The sequence below is a fragment of the Equus przewalskii genome, chromosome 10 (genome assembly GCF_037783145.1).
Source record: "Equus przewalskii isolate Varuska chromosome 10, EquPr2, whole genome shotgun sequence".
Taxonomy (NCBI): Eukaryota; Metazoa; Chordata; class Mammalia; order Perissodactyla; family Equidae; genus Equus; species Equus przewalskii.
This window is the reverse complement of record NC_091840.1, coordinates 39972442-39994640: the sequence shown is the minus strand read 5'-3', so window position 1 is coordinate 39994640 and position 22199 is coordinate 39972442. Positions and strand designations below refer to the sequence as shown.

General features: G+C 41.2%; 1 protein-coding gene across 2 annotated transcripts in view; it reads right to left on the bottom strand.

Annotated features, from left to right (window-relative positions):
- The window catches only part of MYO1D (myosin ID), a 319278-nt gene that overhangs the window by 67668 nt on the left and 229411 nt on the right, over positions 1-22199 (bottom strand). The gene's annotated exons all lie outside the window — the stretch shown is intronic.

Below are 22199 nucleotides of genomic sequence, written 5' to 3'. Positions count from 1 at the left end.
AAGTAGCGGAATATGGCTTTGAAACTTCATGCACATAAAATAAGTTACTTGGAAAAAAATATTTCCCTTTGTTTGTGGTCCTAAGTTCTTTTATCAACCATATGAGAGGTCGGATAAACTGCCATCAAATAACAGAGGGTCCCATGGGTAGTGAGTCTCCAGGGAGACGGGATATCAGAATGGCTATGTGTATAAGGTTTGAAAACTGTTTCCTGGTCTTCCCAGGATCACCCACCACTTCCAATTACAGAATTACTCCTTTCACCTGGTAGTAGAATAACAACTTCAGGACCTTGCTCACCTGGGACTCGGCATCAGCTGGCCGAGTTTAGAACTCATCTACAACTGGATTTTCAGGTTCTCACCTACAGAACAGATCCCTGGAGCTGGTTTACTGGAATTTGTACAGTATAAACAACTAAACTTTTGAGTTTAAAGTCACAGCATTTAGAATAGAAAGAGATATACTAACATTTTAAAGATCAGAATATACTTCCATTCAATCTTTCTTATTAATTTCTTTTCCAATTTGGCTTTCAGCCCCCAACACTTGACTGGAGGCACTTTCAAAGGCCACCAAGTCAAATGGCCTTTTCTGGGTCTTACTCTCTGTCTATGCTGAGGCATTTGGCTATGTCGTCCACTTCTCCTTTCCAGGAGATTACCGCCCCAAGGTCTCCTTCCACCTTTTTGACCTCCCATCCGTGAAACACAACAATAGCCTAGGGTTCCAATCTGGCCCCTCTTTTCACTCGACATATTTTCCCTGGTGACTTCCTCCCGCTTTGGCATAAGTTCAAACTCATTACATTGCCTCCAGGTTCCCTGACAATCAGGTCATCCCTGCATACCTTTCTAGTATTCTTGCCACTCCCTCCACACAACCTCGGATCCTGCCACACTGGGCTAGTTCGCACTGTTCTCAGAACAGGGCCCAGGTATTTTCAGATAGTTCCTTAGTGGCTGTGTTCATGCTGTTTTCGTCCACCCCAAATGCACAGCCCCATCTCACCTGGACATCTCTCCTGAGATTCCAGATCCCAGTCTCAAGCTTCTGAATAATGGCTTTATTGAGGCATCACTGACATACGACAAACTCTACATATTCAAAGCACACAACGCGAAAAGTTCTGAGATGTGTATATACTCATGAAAGCATCACCACTCTCGAAATATCCATCACCCCCTAAAGTTTCCTTGTGCTCCTTTGTGATCCCTTTTTCTTGCCCCTCCCCACCCACTCTCCTTTCCCAGACAACGACCGATCTGCTTCCTGTTACTATAGGTTTGTATTTTCTAGAGTTTTATATAAATGGAATCATACAAATATGTACATTTTTCAGGGGGGCTTCTTTCACCAAGCGCTCATTTTGAAGTTCATCCACGTGGTAGTGTGTATCAATAGTCATTCTTTTTACTGCTGAGGAGGAGTCCACTGAATGTGTATATCACTGTTTGTTTATCCACTCAGCTGTTAATGGACATCTGGGTTGTTGTTCCCAGTATTTGGTTGTTACAAATAAAGTTGCTATGAACATTTGTGCATGAGTCCTTATGTGGCTACATGCTTTCATTTCCTTTGAGTAAGTCCCTAGGAGTGGCATGGCTGGAATATATGGTTGGTACATGTCTAACTTTAAAAAAAAACCTGCCAAACCGTTTCCCAAAGTGATACCATAAAGTGACAATACAAATTATCCAATTAATACAATTATCCAAAATGGACACTATAATTATCCAAAAATTATTCCATAGTGCTGAATCTTGTCTTAGGGGGAAAGCATTCAGTCTTTCACCATTAAATATAATGTTAGCTTTAGATTTTTCATAGGTGCCCTTTATCAGACTGAGGAAGTTACTTCCATTGTTAGTCTGCTGGGAGTTTTTACCAGAAATGGATGTTGGATTTTGTCAAATGCTTTCTCTGCATCTATTGAGATGTCATATCATTTTTCTTTTTAGTTTATTTATATGGTGAATTATATATATTGATTTTTTTTTTTTGCTGAGGAAGATTATACCTGAACTAATGTGTGTGCCAATCTTCCTCTATTTTGTATGTGGGACGCTGCCACAGCATGGCTTGATGAGTGGTGCGTGGTGTGTAGGTCCATGCCTGGGATCCAAACCTGTGAACCCCAGGCTGCCAAAGCAGAGCACACAATCTTAACCACTACACCACACATATGCTGTGTGGGCCAGCCCCAAATATATTGATGTTTGAACGTTAAATCAACCTTGCATGCCTGGGATAAATCTCACTGGGTCATAATGTATTACTCATTTTATATACTGTTGGATATGATTTTTCCTTCTATATACTGCTGGAGTGGATATACTAAATTTTGCTTGGATTTTTTTTACATCTATATGTTCCCAATGAATATTGGTTGCTAGTTTTCTTGGAATATTTTTGTCTGCTTTTGGTATCAAGGTAAGCCTGGCCTCATAGAATGAGCTGGGAAGTATCTCCTTTTCAATTTTCTAGAAGAAGTTATACAGAACTGGTATTACTTCCTTCTTAAATGTATAAAATTCACCAGTGAAGCGATCTGGACCTGGAGTTTTCTTTGTGGGAAAGTTTTAACTACTAACTCAATTTCTCGAATAGACACAGAACTATTCCGGTTGTTTATTCTAGTGTGAGCTTTGGTACTTTGTGTCTTTTAAGGAATTTGGCTGGGGCTGGCCCTGTGGCAGAGTGGTTAAGTTTGCACAATCCACTTTGGCGGCCCAGGATTTTGTTGGTTTGGATTCTGGGTGCGGACATGGCACTGCTCATGCTGAGGCAGCATCTCACACAGCACAACCAGAAGGACCTACAACTAGAATATACAACTATTTACTAGGGGGCTTGGGGGAGGGGGAGGAGGGGGAGGAGGTGGGGGGGAAGGAGGAGGAGGGAAAAAGATTGGCAACAGATGTTAGCTGAGGTGCCAATTTTTAAAAACAAACAAAAAAATACAACTATAAAAACAATTAAAAAAAGGAATTTGTCCATTTCATCTAAGCTGTTAGATTTATTGGCATACAACATTAACGATAATATTCCCTTGTTATCTTTTTAGTATCTATAGAATCTGTACGGATGACACCTCTCTCATCCTGATATTAGTAATTTGTGTCTTCTGTTTTTCCTCATCATCTGACTAGATGCTAATCAATTTTATTTTAGGCTCATTGAGACTTGCTATTGTTTTTCTGTTTTCTATTCCATTGATTTCAGCTCTGATCTTTGTTGTTTTCTTTCTTCTGCTTTCCTTGGTTCAATTTGCTCTTATTTTTCCGGTTTCTTGAAGTGGGAGCTGAGGTCACTGATTTGAGACTTCTCTTCTTTTTTATTCCAGGCATTTAGTGCTATAAATTTTCACTTAAGCATTGCTTTAGCAACATTACACAAATTTTGATATGTTGTGTTTTTTTTTTTTTTGAGGAAGATTAGCCCTGAGCTAACATCTGCCGCCAATCCTCCTCTTTTCGCTGAGGAAGACTGGCCCTGAGATAACATCCGTGCCCATTTTCCTCTACTTTATATGTGGGACACCTACCACAGCATGGCTTGACAAGCGGTGCCATGTCCACACCTGGGATCTGCACCGGCGAAGCCTGGGCTGCCAAAGTGGAACGTGTGCACTTAATCACTGTGCCACTGGGCCAGCCCCTGATAGGTTGTGTTTTTATCTTCATCAAGTTCAAAATACCTTCTATCTTTCCTTTTAATTACCTCTTTGACCCATGGGTTACTTTGAAGTGTGTTGTTTGGCTTCCACTTATTTAGAGATTTTTCAGAGATCTTTTGTTACTGATTCATAATTTTATCTCACTATAGCAGGGACCTTGAATCCTTTATATTAATTGTGACTTGTGTCATGGCACAGAATATGGTCTATCTTGGCAAGCATGTACTTGAAAAGAATGTGTATTCTGATGTTGTTAGGTAGAACGTCCTATAAAAGTTAACTAGGTCAATTCAGTTGACAGTGTTGTTCAGGTCTTCCATATGCTTCCTTATTTTCTGTTGACTTGTTCTACCAATTATAGAGAGAGGGGTATTGAAATTTCCAACTATAATGTGGATTTGTCTATTTTCCTTTGTAGTTCTATCAGTTTTTGCTTTACATATTTTGAAACTCTCCTATTAGGGGCATAAACATTTAGGTTTGTTATGTTCTCTTCATGAATTGACCCATATTACTTTGTTAGTTACTTTTTAAGCAGAAAATTATCTTTTAAAAAAATTGAAATAACAAGGAAAGAATCATACACTTACCAATGTAGCTATTCTTTCTAATGCTCTTTATTCATTTATGGAGATCTGTATTTCCATCAGGTAAATTTTTATCCTGCCTGAAGGACTTCCTTTAACATTTTTTGTAAAAACTGTGATTTACTGGCAATGAGTTGTCTCAGCTTTTGTGTGTCTGAAAAGTCTTTAAATCCTCCTTGGTTTTGAAAGCTATTATTGCCTGTATAGAATTGTAGGTTGACAGTTTTTTCCTTCGGTACTTTAACGACGCTACCCCTGGTGGTCTACTGCTTAAGATTTGGTGCTCTCACCACTGTGGTCCGCGTCCATTTCCTGGTCAGGGACCGACACCACCTGTCCGTCAGTTGTCATACTGTGGCAGCTGCTGTGTTGCTGTGATGCTGAAAGCTGTGCCACCAGTATTTCAAATACCAGCTGGGTGGCCCACGGTGCACAGGTTTCAGTGGAGCTTCCAGACTAAGACAGACTAGGAAGAAGGACCTGGCCAGCCACTTATGAAAAACTGGCCATGAAGACCCTATGAATACCAGCGGAGCATTGTCTGATACAGTGCCAGAAGGTGAGAGGATGGTGCAAAAAGATGAGGCAGGATCCCACTCTGCTGTACACAGTGTTGCTAGGAGTCAGAATCCACTTGATGACACTAAGAACAACAAACTTTAAAGATGTTGTTCCATTGTTTTCTCACTTTCATTGTTAGTGATGAGAAATCTGCTATAATCTGATCTTTATTCCTTTGTATGTAATGTGTCTTTTTCCTCTGGCTGCTTTTAAAATTTTATTTTTATCACTGGTTTTGAGCAATTTGATTGAGATATGCCTTGGTGTAGTTTTCTTCACGATTTTTTGTGTGTGACTTTCAGGATCTGTGGATTTATAAAGTTTCCATCAAACTAGGAAAATTTTCAGCATTATTTCCTCAAATATTTTTTCTGTCTTTCCCTTTTGGTTGCGACTTCATTTACACATATATTAGACTTCTTGAAGTTGTCCCACAGTTTGTTGATACCTGTACCTTTTCCCCAAAATTTCTCTTTTCTTTCTGTGCTTCATTTTGGATAGTTTCTATGTCTTCAAGCTCACCAATTTTTACTCTGCAATGTCTAATATGCTGTTGATCCCTTCCAGTGTATTTTCATGGCAGATGTATTTTTCACTTCCACAAGTTTAATTTGGGTCTTTTTGGATATCTTCCACATCTTTAACAGCTTGTTATAATACACTAATAATAACTATTTCGATGTCCTTGTTGGCTATTTCTAACGTCTGTGGCAGTTCTGGGTTGATTTTGATTGATTTTTCTTCTCATAATGGGCTATATTTTCCTACTTCTCTGCAGGCTTGCTAATTTTTGATTGAATGCCAGACATTGTGAATTTTCCCTACTTGACTGCCAGATAATTTTGTATTCCTATAAATATTCTTGAGTTTTTTTCTGGGTTGCTGTTAAGTTACTTGGAAATAATTTGATCCTTTTGCATCTTGCTTTTAAGTTTGTTAGAGTCAGCCAGAACAGTGCTCAGTCTAGGGCCAGTGATTCCCCATAACTGAAGCAAGACCCTTCTGTGTACTGTACTTAATGCCCTGTGAATTACGAGGTTTTCCAGTCTGGCTGCTGGGAATAGGCACTACTCCCTGAGTGCCAGGCACTGCTACCTCTAATCTTTTTGGTTATTCTTTGATTATACAAATGTGCTGATCAGTATTCAGATGAATACTTAACAGGGACCCTTGCAGATCTCTGGAGTTCTCTGTCTGTGAAGCTCTCTCCTCTGTTACTCTGCCCTGCAAACTTTAGTGACCTTGGTCTCCCAAGCCCCCAGGCTCCACTATGGTTCCCATGGTGCCATGGCCTGGATATTCTCTCATGGAAATAAGCTGGGGCAATTGTAGGCTTCACCTCCCTTGTTTGCTGTCTCTCAAGGATCACCATCCTTCATTGTCTGATATCCACTGTCTTGAAAATTACTGTTTCATATATTTGTCTGTTTTTTCGTTGTATCAGGCAGGAGGATAAATCTCATCCTATTACTTCATTTTGGCTAGAAGTGGAAGTCCACCACTTTTTAAACTTAAAGATCTCCTTTTAAGCCTAGTAGAAATAGCAGTTCTCTTTGATGACGTTTCCTCAGAACATTTTTCCGATTTCTCACTCCCATCTAAAGATATACTCTGACTTCTGTGCTTTAAGCCACTTTCTTTATACTTCAACAAGCTTACTGAGTTATGTGTTTGTCTCCCTCAAGAGACCACAAGCTTCTTGATGGCAGGTGGTTGGTATTCGTAACCCTGTACCTAAGATGATGTCTGATATGTGATTGAGCCTCAAGAAATACACATTTTTTTCCTTGTTTCTATGGTGCTGGCTAACCAACACTGACTTTCATTTTTACCATCTTAACTGTTTGCAAGTATACAGTTCAATAGTGTTAAGTATATTTATACTGTTGTGACACAGATCTCCAGGACCTTTTCATCATGGAAATAGAAATACATTTTTTTAAATGAATAAACAGATTTGGTGCAGACTTTTAATCTTACAGATAAACCATGGAACAAAAAAGGTTGATCTGCTCAAGGGTTTCCACCTAGCTGGTAGGGGAATTAGGACCAGAAGCCACACTGTTTCCTGTCAAATACTCATTTCCACTAGATCTCTTAATTCAATGCATTTGCTAAACAGAGAAGGCCAAGAACTGCTATGCACCAAAGAAGCCTCAGATGTGGAAAACCAGAAGTTACTAATTCTGAATGGCATAATTTAGCTAGGCTGTGCTTGGGTGTTTTTCATTTCTCTTGGTTAGCAAGCAATATAATATCCTTTAACAAATTGTTCCCTGATTTTTTTTTTCTGAGAAGGAGTTCTCTGAGTCATCTAATATAGTAAGGCTGCTTTCCTTTTCCATTTTATACCGAAATTTCCTTCTTCCTTATATCCTCAGTCAGATTCTTTTCCTTTTCTATGATATCTGTAGGCCTGGTATCCTTCTCCCTAAGACCAAGACATAACTCTCTGCTTCATTTAGTAATAATTCTATCTTACCAAGGACGGATGCACAGATCAAGCTGATTTTTTTCCACTATGAAAATTTTATGTGAATTTACTGGTTACCAGTTGCTTTGTTTTTGGAAGAAAAGATGTTCTAAAATAATCTCATAGCTTTAAAATATTTTTTTCTGGTTATAAAATTAATAATGATAACTATAGAAAATTTGACATTCTATAGTTTTTGACACATGAAAAAGAAGATCAACAACAAAAAATAGAAAATGCAAAAGCCATTTTTTTTTAAAACCAAAATGTCATATCAGCTATTTCTTTTGGTCTCAAATATGAAGAAAAGGAGGCTTGGAACAATTTTTCCAGCTGTCAAAGAGAAGCTAAAGGAAGTAACTGCTGTTAGCTAGAGGATGGGCTTTGAATTCAAGAACACAAATCTTCCTTTGGGAGGAAGATTGGCCTTGAGCTAACATCTGTTGCCAATCTTCCTCTTTTTGCTTGAGGAAGATTGTCACTGAGCTAACATCTGTGCCTGTCTTCCTCTGCTCTGTATGTGGGACATTGCCACAGTGTGGCTTGATGAGCAGTGCTGGGTCTGCGCCCGGGGAACTGAACCTGAGAACCCTGGGCCACTGAACCTGAGTGTACGAACTTAACCACTAGGCCACCTGGCGGGCCCCTGATATGTTTCTTATCTGTATCCCAGGGAATGACAGATACTAGAATCTTGGGGACAGAAGCACCCTGAGAGGCTGTCCTATGGCACAGGTGTGCAAATGACATTTTGAACCCAAAGGCAGAACTTTACATTTTTCATTTTGTGGTTTCTTCTCATTAGTCTAGCTTGTAAAGATATTTTGAATCTTGATTCTGTCATCTAGAAGTATAAGTTATCCTTCCTGAGTTTGTGTTATTTGCAAATTTGGTATGTCTTTATCCGAGCCACTGTTTAAAGGAAATCACTTAAAGGTTAGTTCTACTCAATTTCTTCTCACTGAACTTATGTTGACTTTTGTTGCTTTTTTCCACTAAGTACTTATAAAGTATGACAGTTTATTTTAGAATTTTGCTGAAAATTTGTCAGGTTCAACAAGGGTTGTAATTTTTGGATCTTTGTTCGCATTTGCAAAATTAGGAAAATCTTTACCTGGTCTTCAGTTTTTTGGCACCTTCTCCATTTTCCACGGCCAGCTCAAAGACTACTGCGAGTGGACGGGGGTTTGCACCAAATGTCTTCCAGTGTCTCAGGCTGTGAGTCGCCTGACCCGGAGCTTCACTGTTCCAACTGATAAAGCATCCAGTTGTCTTTTTTTCCCTAGTTGGGTTTTACATTCCCTAATGCTTATTTTTAGTTTCAAAGACTTATTTCTTGATGGGTAAAAACACCTTCTATTAACATGGTACCATTTTCCCTGAACAATGATGTCTGTCCCATCCTCGTTCAAACACACAGCGCTCCTCCCTCATTTTTGTTATTATTTTCTTCAAGCCTCAGCTCGTTTATGACTTCAGTCTTCTTGACAAGATTATCACAGGCAACTGCCATTTTTTATCATTGTTTTTCGTTACCACCTTCCCTCTATCTTTTTTCCTGGTTTTCTTAAATCTGAGCTCAGATTGCTCCACATTCAGCCACACTGGTTTCTTTCATTTCTCCCTCAATTTGTCATATAAAACTGTAGAGATTTCATGTGTAAGGGGAACGTTCCTTTCCTTGAGCATATTTTATTTCAGAGGGTTTAGTCATGGATTAACACTTCAAATTTTCTGTATTTTTTGAAACCTACTTGCTAAAATCTAGAGTTTGACTATCCTTAGACTTGCCTCATTCGTCATCACAAAATCCAAAATGATAATCATTTTCTTCCAACAGACTCAATAATCTATTATTTTCATTTCAACTGTGTATTAGATTTTTTTTTTTTTGAGGAAGATTAGACTTGAGCTAACATCTGCTGCCAATCCTCCTCTTTTTGCTGAGGAAGACTGGCCCTGAACTAACATCCATGCCCATCTTCCTCTACTGTATATGTGGGACGCCTACCTCAGCATGGCTTGCCAAGTTGTGCCATGTCCGCAGCCAGGATCCAAACCGGCGAACCCCAAACCACCAAAGTGGAACGTACACACTTAACCGCTGCGCCACTGGGCCAGCCCCATAACTACGTATTAGATTTTTATTTCACTTGAGGAAAAACTGAAATAATGCTGGGAAGAAGAATTTAAAACTTAGAGACAGGAATATGTTTCTATATGGAGAAGAAAAAACAGAATTATATCTCTTTGACAACACAGACACTAATACAGCAATTAAAAATTCCAAATCACCGATATCTTCAATTTTGATGCCCAGAGACAAGGAAAAAACTACAACCAACAACTGGCAGATTCTGAAGCATTTGTTTTAAAAGCTCATATACAAAATCAGCAAAGTTAAATTGGATAAAATACAACCTCACAATATCAATTTATCAATTCCTACAGAGGAGTTTAATACCCAATATTTACAAAATTGAGACACCTGAATCTGCTAGAGAGACTCCAGTAAGACTTTAGATGCAGGTTCAATGTATCTTAGGAGAAATCCTAAATGTTGGCAATGAAATATCAATTATAAATTTTACTGAGATCCAACAACAGTTGCTGAATTATTTATTAGTAGGTGCCAATCTATAAAAAACTGTTGATTTTTGGGGCTGGCCCTGTGGCTGAGTGGTTAAGTTTGCGCGCTCCACTTTGCCGGCCCAGGGTTTCTCCAGTTCGGATCCTGGGCGCGGACATGGCACCGCTCGCCAGGCTGAGGCGGCGTCCCACACAGCACAACTAGGAGGACCTACAACTAGAGTATACAACTGTGTACTGGGGGCTTTTGGGAGAAGAAGAAGAAGAAGAAAAAAGAGAAGACTGGCAACAGATGTTAGCTCAAGTGCCAATCTTTAAAAAAAAGAATGATTAGTCATTGATTTAAAAAAAAAGCCGTTGACTTTTGTAGGATTTCAGTGCATTAGGTTAGGGCTCTCCCGGATGCAAGGACAGAAACCCAATTCCTACTAGCTTAAGCTAGGGGAACTTAGGAACTAGGACAATTCATTGATGAAAAGGAATTTGCCAAATGGTGAATTTGCCAAAGGATCAATCTGCTGAACGACCAATTTGCCAAATTTGCGTATTTAACAAAACTGTTTTTGGTTTATCCAGTTTTTACCGGATGGAGGAGCAGGGCCTCTGAGGGCCTTCTGACTCTCCTCACCCTTCAGCCTGTCCCTTGTGGCCCCTTGGTCTTTCCCTCTCTCTGCCCCTCGGCCTCCCCTCTGTGGGAATGGCGGCTCAGGTGTACCGGGCGAGTGCTCTCCTCTCTGCCCTCCTCTCCTCTTCTGTCCCAGCTACTTCCAGCTGCAGCAACGGTGTCAGAAACAGAAAGACTATTCCTTAAACTGTTGTTATGAAACTGATCAATTAAAACTTTGTGGAAATTCTTAAAAGCTATTAATTGCTATCTCAACTAACTGAATTGTTTTAAACTTCATAAACAGTCAAAGTTTTTAAACTTTATAAACTGACTTTTGGTAAATTGCTAAGTTTGGTAAATTAGATGAATTAGTCATTTGGCAAGTTTCATGGAAGAATACTAAATATCAAATGGAAAATAACCGAAGGAGGATTTGAGAATTTCATATAAACTAAATTTCCCATAGGAAATGCTAAAATCTGTGGATTTTGACAATTGCTTTGTATTTTAAGACCTGGTTTGGAAAGTGGGTAGTGTCAGTTTCCAGGAAAAGCCTGAGTCTGGATGACCCGAAATGCAGGCTGCCTGTCTGTGGCAGTCAAACCACAACGTCCGGCACTGCTCTTTGGGAATGGTTATATGGACTTTGGAGTCCCGTAAGGGCGCAATGATGGTATAAAAGACACATGCTTGCTAGTTCTTTGGAAGCATCTAACAGAAGGACACCCGTCTCTAACCATTCTAAATAAACTCCAAACAACATATTTACAAATCGAGTACAGTCTATTTTTCTGCTAAAATTCATTAAAAAAAACCTAAGCCAATCCAAAAGCCTAGGTTTTTCTCAACCGGAACATGCCTTAAAACGCTATCAAGAGGAGCACACTCAAGAAGAATATTCCTTGAAACCAGTTTTTGGTAACTTTGCAAATTTTTGCAAATCTAGTGAATTGTCCATTTGGCAAATTGACCTTCAGTGAATTGATTTTTTTTATCCATTTAAAGAAACTGTGTGGCTGGCCTAGTGGCGTAGCAGTTATGTTTGCGCGCTCAGTGTTGGCAGCCTGGGGTTCGCTGGTTTGGATCCTGGGTGTGGACGTATGCACTGCTTATCAAGCCACGCTGTGGCAGGCGTCCACATAAAAAAAAAAACAAGATGGGCACAGATGTTAGCTCAGAGCTAATCTTCCTCAAAAAACCCACAAAACTGGGGCCGGCCCAGAGGTGCAGCCGTTAAGTGCGCACGTTCCACTTCAGCGGCCCCGGGTTCGCCAGTTCAGATCCTGGGTGTGGACATGGCACCGCCTGGGAAGCCATGCTGTGGTAGGCATCCCACATATAAAGTAGAGGAAGATGGGCACAGATGTTAGCTCAGGGCCAGTCTTCCTCAGCAAAAAGAGGAGGACTGGCAGCAGTTAGCTCAAAGCTAATCTTCCTCAAAACAAAACAAAACAAAACACAAAAGTGTGACCAAAAAACCACATAAAAACTTACTCTCTCAACAGTTTCCAAGTGTATGTTACAATATCGTCAACCACATACACACTGCTGAATTGATTTCTGACAAATTGGCGTGCTTCAGATCACACAAGATCTTAGTATGGAACAAGGTCATACAATCTGCAGAACATAGGGAGGTGGCCCCACAGTTAAGCAGACATGGGGCCTGGAGGCATCAGATTCTGCTTCGCCTCAAGCCTCTGCTTCTCTGCAGGTCAGGTATGCTGTCCCAGCTGAGAACAGCTTTCTCGACTTCTGGGAATGTGGTCACCCCCGCTCCCAAGTGTCCGGAGAGGCAATGACCTGCAGGTCTTCTCTGGCCTGAAGCCCAACAATCCTGAGGAAGGGAAGGTGGTGCAGCGTGGGGCAGGTGCCACCCCAGCGCTGCTCAGCTCTTCCAGGAAGCAGGGTGATGGAAGGATGTGGTGCCTCTGGTGGGAACTATGAAGATGCATGACAGGGGAGAGGGAGGTCCCAGAAGAGGGGGCTGCTGGACAGACCAAACAACAAACATCCCCACACCCAAGCTCCTCCTTCCCCATTCAGTATGGCCACAACTCGCTCTGTCCCTTGGGAATCTCCTCTCCCTAAAAATGGCTGTAGAATGGGGTGAAGTTTCTTTAATTTGTCTCTATCTTACTGTTCCTGAAGGTAAAAATCTAGGTTCTTTTCATTAGGGATTTTTACTGCTAATAACTATATATTTTGGGTAGCCAAAATAACAAAAAAACTTATGAAGGTTAAGGAATTTTGTCATAGTTCTTACCCTTCTGAGGACTTCTGATTTCCAGTTTTAGTACTAAGGGTTGCCCCTGCCTTTCTAATGTCTACCTTGCTCTTTCTCCGTTCAATTAATTTTTTTTGGCATGTGGGGGGCCACAGACATTATATATCAACTAGTGTTCTCAACTTCCCATTTTCCTTAAGTGGACAATTATTTTATATTCTTGAGCATCTCTAGGCTGGAAGATACAGGTCATTAGGCCTTGTCTCATTGGGCAGTTGCATATTTTTATACTTATTTTCTTCCCCTAACCTATATGATAAATTTCAAATTCATCAGCATGGTTTTAGGAGCTCCTACTTAAGCTACTTCTCTCCACCACACATCTGCATAACCTGCTTCCCTTCGCTGGGGAACATCTTGCCCCATTCCCAACTGATAAAACTCCAGCCATCCTTGGAGACCCAGCTGGATGACCACCTGCCCCATCAGGGCTTTGCTGACTCTCAGAGGCAAAGGGAATCAGCTCATCCCATGTCTCCACGGCTGGGCCCTCTACCTGTGGACCCATCAGAGCACTATCAGGCAGTAGGGCAGACATGCCATCTTCCCCACAGGATTAAGAGCTGTTTGAGGGAAAGGACCAAATGGCCCCTCTTTGTTTCCCTCCCACCACCCAGAGCCAGACCTGTAGTGGGGGCTCAGTGAACACAGGCTCAATGATGGTATGAAGACAAAACACTTGGTTAAGCATATTATGCTTACATAATACCCTGATTCCTATACAGCCCATCAGACTTGAAATAAACACATCAAGAATGCTTTTAAAAATCCTAGTAAGTTAAAGAGTTATATCTGACAATTTAGGAGAAAATCCCAACAGACAGCACAAACCAGGGTGGTATTCACTGATTATTTGGGGAATGCAGGAATACCTCACCAGAAGATCTCCATTTCAGCAGATATTGGAATGTTTAGTGCTATGGGCCTTTAAAAAAGTACTCTGAGTACTTTAAATGTACAGTATCTCCCTGCAGAGAAGCTGAAAAGATGATCGGTTTTCCACTACTTTTGGATTTACTCTTTCAACATGAAAGGCAATGATGGCTATGTCATAAAGCAAATAAGTATCTTTGATCTGCCCCAAAATCCCCAGAAAATCTCCACCATAAGAGCAGGTGAAGCTGAGGATGACACTGTGTGTCCCTGCGTGCTCTCTAAGGGAGCTTTGTCCAAGGGCAGCCGCTTCTCAAGGCAGATGGGCACAGCACAGAGGGAGAGAAATGGAAAGTCAATAGATGGCTCAGTCTACAGCAGCTGTTACCCTTAACGCTGTTTGATTTCGGCCCTGGCTTAGTCACACTGAAAGGCTTTTAAGATTCCTCTCTGTGTTCTTTTGTGTACAGCAGATGGGTGTGAGGATATATAAATGGGTGAGGATATATAAAGTGTATTCTGCGGAAGCCTGCTATTTGCAGGTGGGGTTCCTATCTGGAAATGGGCAGGTAGGTCCAAACTGCAAACTTCTTAGGGTAATTAAAAACCATTGCTTAGAATGAGTGGTGGCTCTTTCTGGGACAAGTAGAGGTGGCAAACAGAAGCCTGGTCCTGTGTGATTATCTGCCAATGCTCAACTCATGTCTAATCTCCACACCTCCTTACCCTTTTCTCTGAACCTCAGCCCATGCCTCATCCCCACCTTTCTTCACTGGGGCAGGAAGGGAGGCTTATTTTGTATCTTACTCAGTGATGATAATTTTAAAAACATGAAGCTTTAGTGGTTTGATTTTTTTTAAAAGTTACTTTGATTACAGTGGCTTCAGCACGATAGCCAGAAGAAAAGACCATGCACTCATCCTAGTCATTCTCTCTGTGAGTTGATGAAATGAGTGGAGCTCACTTTGGTAGCTTACCAACGTGTAGATTCCTGGAGATTATGATTTAGAAGGCTGGGGTTGGGGCCCAGGGATGTGCCTTTTGAACAAGCACCCTCAGGTGATTCCAATGCAGATGCAACCTACACTTTAAGGAACCCTGATAGAGAAAGATAATCATTGTTCTTTCATGGCTACCTGCTATTTCACTGCATGAAAACACAATAATAGATTTAACTATGTTTATTTTCATGGACTTTCATACAGTTTCTATGTTTTCAAAATTAATAACAATGCTGTCTATACCATTTGCTTTTCCTGCCCAGCACCTCTTTCCGCTTCTTTTGGGAAATGTTGGCCTCATACACCTCACTTCCAAATACTCCCACCCAGCTCTGCATGCCCTCTTCCAAAAAATGTTCCTCCCCTGGTCTTACTGGAGACTTCCATATTCTGGGAAGACCCACTTCTCTGGCTCAAGTGACTGCCATTGGGGGAAGGGAACTTATCCACGTGGTGACAATCTCACTACTCTGTCCATAGTTATTGAGTTAGTGGGAACACTTCCCTGGGGTTTTGGGACAGCAGCCCAGAGAACATGACCCTGAATTCCTCACTGGCGGTAAAGCTGGAAAAGGAGATCCGGGGAGTGATTCGCAGATTCCAGCCATGTAGGAGAAGCCACTGTGGGAGAACAAAGATGGAAGCAAAGAGAACTGGAGACGAAAGACGGAGACTGTGACAGACTGGACTCCTGGACCATTGCTTTTCCTCTTCCAAAAAACCCTAGTAGCATAATTTCTGGGGCTTGTTTGTCTGTTAAACACAAGTGACAACTTGATTGGGCATATAATTCTTGGGCCCTAACCTTTCCCCTCAACAGACTAAAGCTGTTGCCCCACTGGATTCTCCTACAGAAGAGAGACTGAGGCAAGCCTAACTTTTGTTCCTTTGTAGGGGAATCTCAAACCACTCCCTAGTCTGTATAATCAAATACTTTTTATATATATTTTGCTATCCTTTGAAATTAGAAAAGGTCGGGGCTGGCCCCGTGGCCAAGTGGTTAAGTTTGTGTGCTCCACTTTGGCAGCTCAGGGTTTCACCAGTTTGAATCCTGGGTGCAGACATGGCACCGCTCATCAAGCCATGCTGAGGCGGCATCCCACATGCCACAACTAGAAGGACCCACAACTAAAAATACACAACTATGTACTGGGGGGCTTTGGGAGAAAAAGGAAAAATAAAATTTTTAAATAAAATAAAATAAAAAATAAATAAAAAAGGTCACTATGGTAAACAAATCAGGTACTTTAGATCTTCAGAGAAAGTGTTTTCAGCAAAGGAAGATTTTCTTCTAGTATGTTTTAAACCACCACATTTTATTGCATATAAGATGCCTTCTCTGTATGATGTACCCTTATTCTATGTATTGCTGAGAAAATAAGATGTTGCCCATTTTCCCTGTAATAATCCATCTATTATAAACTACATCCCAATTTCAGAGAGGTTAAAATTTTTAAAAATGTACTTCTTAGAATCAATGGAACACAGCCTTACTTTTGCTGTTTCTCTTTTTCAAGTACATCTATTATTTGAATGTAAACATTTTGTTCTCTGTCCTCTATATCTGCCAACTTCTTTGTCGTTGCCCTCTTCCTCTGTGCACCAAGAGACCTTCTTAAACTTCTCTTTCACATCAGGTCTATGTTCTGCAATACCAGCGGTGTCATTCCCACATTTAACTGTGATTTAAATTCTTTAATATCTTTTCTTACTTCATTCAAATAACTGAACATTTCTGTTTATTAGCCAGCCCCTTCTTCATCTCAGTCTGTCATGTAATTTTTGGTTTGTTTATGTAGAATCTATGCTTTCTTGAGTTTTATTCAGAATACAGATACTTTCTATAATGGGAATTTTCTGTTATAATCCTTTTTGGAAATATGCTTTTCTTCTATTTTTAAGTCTATAGTCTGTGTCTTCCTCACTGCTATTGTCTTTCTTTCTTTTATTTTTTGCTGAGGAAGATTTGCCCTGAGCTAACATCTGTGCCAATCTTCCTCTATTTGGTATGTGGGTTGCTGCCACAGCATGGCCACTGATGGGTAGTGTAGATCCATGCCCAGGAACTGAACCTGGGCTGCCAAAGCAGAGCATGCTGAACTTAACCACTAGGCCACGGGGCTGGGCCCTGCTACTGTCTTTCTTTGTAGGCCTCATACCTAAGGAGACAACTATTCCATCCTGGTGCTCACACAAAAGGGGCATATGCATTCTCCTGGGTTCCTTCTTACAGTCCACCTGTAGCTGTAGTCAGCATCCATTTCTCAGCTTTTAAGCTAAGAGCTGGCTTATGTGCACAGCCTCTAGTTGTGCTTTTGAAGTGTTTTACTTATTTGAAGCTGCTGATCTGAGCAGGAATTCCTACATCTTGCTTCCTTGTCAGCTTACTGACAAGGAGAGTCTGAAGTTATTTCCAGTTCTTTAGTTGTTAAAAAAAAGTAAATGAAAAGCTGCATCCCCCCCAGTGTACAATGTACCCACGGCTCTTCCAGCCCACAGCTCTTTTCGTTGCTGATTTAATATCTTGAAACACCTATTCACTTCTGTCCTAGATGTCTTACATTGCGTAGAGCTGTAATCCTGGAATCAGTATAGGAAAAGTGGTATTCATAAAGGGAGGAAACTGTAAAGAGTTCTTCCTTTCTCTCATACAGAAGGAGGACTAAGTCTCTATCTTCCGGTGGGCGAGACAAACATATCCGTGGGGAAGGGCTAGAAGCATCCTGCGGCCAGCTGGCCCCAGCAGCCGGCCTCGGTGCTCAACAGTTATCTAGTGGGAGCCTTCCGAGTGCCAGGCTCTGTTCTGAACACTAGGGGAGCTGCACTGAACAACAGAAATAAGTCCCTGCTAACATGGGCCTTAGATTCTAGTGGGAGCATATACAATAAAGAAATAAGGAGGTAAAGATCCAGTGTCAGATGGAGATGAGCACCACGGCGAAAAGCCAAGCAGGGCAGGGGGGCAGGAGTGCTGGGGTGGGTGAACTGCTCTTCTCGAATAGGACGGTCAGGAGAGCCTGAGGAGGTGACACCTGAGCAGAGGTGACAGACGTCCCTCTCAGCGGCCTCTGGTTGAGCAACATTTCTAGTTTCCAGCTCTATGGAAAGTTGGCATCTCTGTCTGTGTTTTCATGTATAGTTCTGTTGGGAGGCAGAGGAGGGTGCACTGTGGTCACTCACTGTTCTGTCACCATAAATCAGATGCCTCCAAAATTATAATTTTAAATGGCCCAAGTGCTCCACCAAGGAGACAGACCATAATTTAACTGACCAGCCCTCTACGGTTGGCTATCTATTTTATTTTCAACTATCTTTATTTTACTTATATATTTTTAGCTGGAACCTAACCTACTATGATTAGCAGCCAGGCATTCAAGGGAAGCTGTTTGGGAACACAGACTGAGGGACATGAAAACGTGTATCTGGAGTCAGGGAGAGTGGAGCAGCAGCCGTGCGTGGCAGTGCAGGAAGGTGGTGAGCAGTGGGGGTGCTGGACGCGGAGGGCCAGCCGGACAGGCCTTTGAGAGGTGGCCTCACTCCTCTGCTCCCTCCACCTCTGGTCAGAAGGCCTCCTCTCCCCCGGCCCCTTGCCTGTACTGTCCGGGCTGCAACCACTGGCCCGGCTTACCAGTCTTAGTCTACCCGTGGTTATAAGTGTGACTCAGAAAGAACACAAGCAACTACAACAGAGAAGCAGGTCAAATGTCCAGTTAAATCCAGTAACAGTGCTCCTTTCATTAAGCGGATATTGCAGATAACGCTTAGGAAGAACAAGAAGCAGATGGCACTGACTTCTGGCTTTCGCCCACAGAAACAGAGCAGGAAAAATAAGAAGTTCCTATGCCCGAGATTGGGGTTATACTGAAGTTTCCAGCATCCAGACAGGCAAATGCCTGGACAGCTGCTTAGGGCAGATGGGTCCTTTGACAGCTTAATATCACAGAGTTTCTGGTGACTCCGTAGTGAGGGCAGCCAACGTGAGACCATCTGTTTACTAGTGGGCAGAAACGCTCACCGCCAGCAGGTAGTCGCTGCTGAGGAGCTACACGCCAGAAGGCAAGTCAGCCATTTTCACAACCTCTGCAAAGCACACTGGACTGGCAAACCACTGGAACAAAACCACAGAAAAGGAAACCTCACTTGGGTTTGTGTGACACATGCAACGGACCACAGAGAACAATGACATCCCAAGGGATTTTATTTGGGTTTATTTTAAGGTAAATATTCCAATGCCATGAGACAGATCATTCACTTAGAAAGCTCTTTTGTTCTTTTCTGCTTTTCTAAACAGGAAAGGAAAATAACTATGAATTCAAAACCATGTATAATATGCCTAAAAAATAGCTGCCATTTGCTTATTACTAAAATGAAAAAATTTTTAGGTAAGTAACAATATTTATTACAAAGGTTTACGGTGAAAAATAAATAAATCTCCCTCCTACGTCTTTCTCTCAGTACCCCATCTCCCCTCTCCCTCTCCAGAGACAAACACTGTTATCCATTTCCTGCATATCTTCCCAGCACTAGTCTAGAATATACATAATCATGTATGAGTGTATATGTCTGTGTACATATATGCACATATATATATGAATAATACACATATCCTGACAACTTTTCTATTGGGTATTTAAAGTGAACAAAGGCAAGTAATGCAATAAAGAAACCTGTTTAACTTTATTAGCATAACCCAAACATATTTGACTTTGGGGCCCCTCCTTTCCTCCCTGGGGGTAATTTCTGACCTGTGGAGTAGAACCAGGACTCCCTGGTGTGGTTCTGTCAGGTGTTCTGGATGGTGTCTGTTCTGATTCGTCTGTGCTTTTTTTTTTTAAATGTAAAGTCTGCTGCCATATTTTTCTTTTTCCTTCATCTGCCTTTCCTTATTTTCTTTGCTCCTTATTTTCATATCGCCTATGCACAGTTCTCTTGCTGTTTTCTGTCTGGTTTATTACTTGCTTTGAGTGGGGGCAGCTATTTGCTGAAGTGTAGCCCTTGAAGAGGTGGGGTTACTATCCGGGGTTTCGATTCAGGCTGTGACCTCAAGTCATCCTTTCTCCAAACTTCAGCGTCCTCTGCCTGAGGCCACTTCTGCCCTCAGCTGTTGTCCATCCTTTCTCCCCACCCACCATACACTGGGGTCAGCATGACTTAGAAGAAGCTTCTTTAGGCCACAGGCCCCCTGGGGGGTAACCCTGTAACCATTTCTGCTCAACTTTGATCGGCAGCTGCAGGTTTGCTTTCGTTCCTACTCCTTGTCTACTGAAGACTTACTCACTTTATTAGGAATGCATATTAAATTTTACCAAACAGTATTTTTGTCTTCTATTAAGGACTATCACATGAATAGATTAACAGATCTTTCTAATGGACAGCCATCCTTGTATCCTTAGGGTACAGCCTCATGGGTCATGATGCATTACTCTTTTGAAACACTCTTGGACCAATTTTTCGGTATTTTCCTTAGGATTTCAAAAAAATTCTCTGTACTAAAGTAGGATTGGACTACAATTTTCTTGTGCTAACTTTATTTGTTTTGGGTACAGTGTTGTGCTGGCCTAATAAAATGAGATACTCTTTTCTCAAACTTTTTACTTCCCTCTCTTCTCTCTGAAACTTGGCTGGGATTTTGCTCAAAGACTTTAAGTCCTAATCTTCTCTCTTTATAATCTTTTTTAAGACAATGACTCCTGTTCAAATCTAGTCTATCAACGGTATGTTTTGTTATTTTGAGCCCTTTGCTCTCAACTTCTCACTAGAGAACGTCTCGGAATGCGCTTTAGGGAAATTATCCGGAAGACAATGAGCTGTTCTCGACTTAAGTGCCTCTCCCCTTCGGACTTCCATAATTAACCCAGGGACAAATAAGATTATGTGCCACGTCATTACGCTTGTAAAACATAATATGCTCTTCAAAGTCACACCAATGACATGGTACTTGACAATAAAGGAAAATAGCTGGAAAAAAATAAAATTAACCTTTCCTTAAGAAGTCAAGAGCAAGTTGATGACTATAATTCTAATCAAAATTCCAAGCCTCCACTTTCGGGGGCAGGAAGGAGTGATTTTCTCTCTTATTTGTACTTGACCTCTTAATTCATAGGATAAGAACGTCAAGAATAAACTATAAAACACCTGGCATCTGGGGGCCAGCCTAGTGGTACAGTGGTTAAGTTTGCATGCTCTCCTTCAGTGGCCTGGGGTTCACAGGTTTGGATCCCTGGCGCAGACCTAGGCACTGCTCATCAGTCATGCTGTGGTGGTATCCCATATACAAAACAGAGGAAGATGGGCACAGATGTTAGCTCAGGGCTAATCTTCCTAAGCAAAAAGAGGAAGATTGGCAATGGATGCTAGCTCAAGGCCAATCTTGCTCACCAAAAAAAAAAAAAAAAAAAAAAAAACTAGCATCTTGATAATCTTCTCTTCTTTGCATTTATAAATTTTAAAGACATTTAAAATTCTTACATATATTAAAGATAGGAAGGAATGCAACTAGAAACATAGCTCAGAATGCATATGCTAGGGAAAGAAAGCAACTGATGGATTCTAGGACCCGATTCATATTTTCTGCCACTTGTAGAGACATTTAACAGGGATTGGAATTTGCTAAACAAGGACTCAGATAGAGAAAAAAAATACTTCAATTTCCCAGGTGAAAACTATTCATTAGTACAGGCATCCAAATTAAAATCCCTTTGATTGTCCACACTTTGCCATAACTAAATATTAGGAGAAAAAGAAGCCTGCCCATTTAAGTTATAGACTTTATGGCAGAGACGACTTTTCTGTCTTTCCCTTCCATTTTAAATTCTTCAGTATTTCCCTTAGCTTTATAACTATTTGGCAAATGGAAGGGAATTTTTCAAAGCCTTTTATGTTTATTGCTATTTTTTTGTAATTCCATAGTTAGATTCTCATATGTTTCCACCAGAGGACTATTAAATATTACCTTATTTATAGCACTTAACTATATAAGATATTTAATGATCTATTTTGATCTAGAATACATGGTTTCGGCTGGCCCTGTGGCTCAGTGGTTAAAGTTCCGAGTGCTCTGCTTTGGCGGCCCAGGTTTGCAGGTTCGGATCCGGGGTGCGGACCTACTCCACTCATCAGCCATGCTGTGGAGGCATCCCACGTACAAAATAGAGGAAGACTGGCACAGATGTTAGCTCAGGGCGAATCTTCCTCTCACACACACACACACACACACACACACACACACAAATATACATATATATAGAATACATGGTTTAATAACATAAAATAAGTGGTCTGTGCAGCCCACTTCTAAAATTACACCCCACACATTTATCAGCAAAAGCGAACACAGCAGGATTAGACATACAGACATCTGATTCTAAACACGCCTTTGTTTAGAGAAGAAAAGCCATGTCTAAACTTAAGAAAACAATACTAATAAGGAATGCTCAACGACTTCTGGCAACTTGGGAAATGTCTTTTAGGAAGAAAAGGAACTGGACTGGGCTCATTTCTCAGACACTAGGTTTAGAAGAGCACTCTTCACTCGGCTTCAG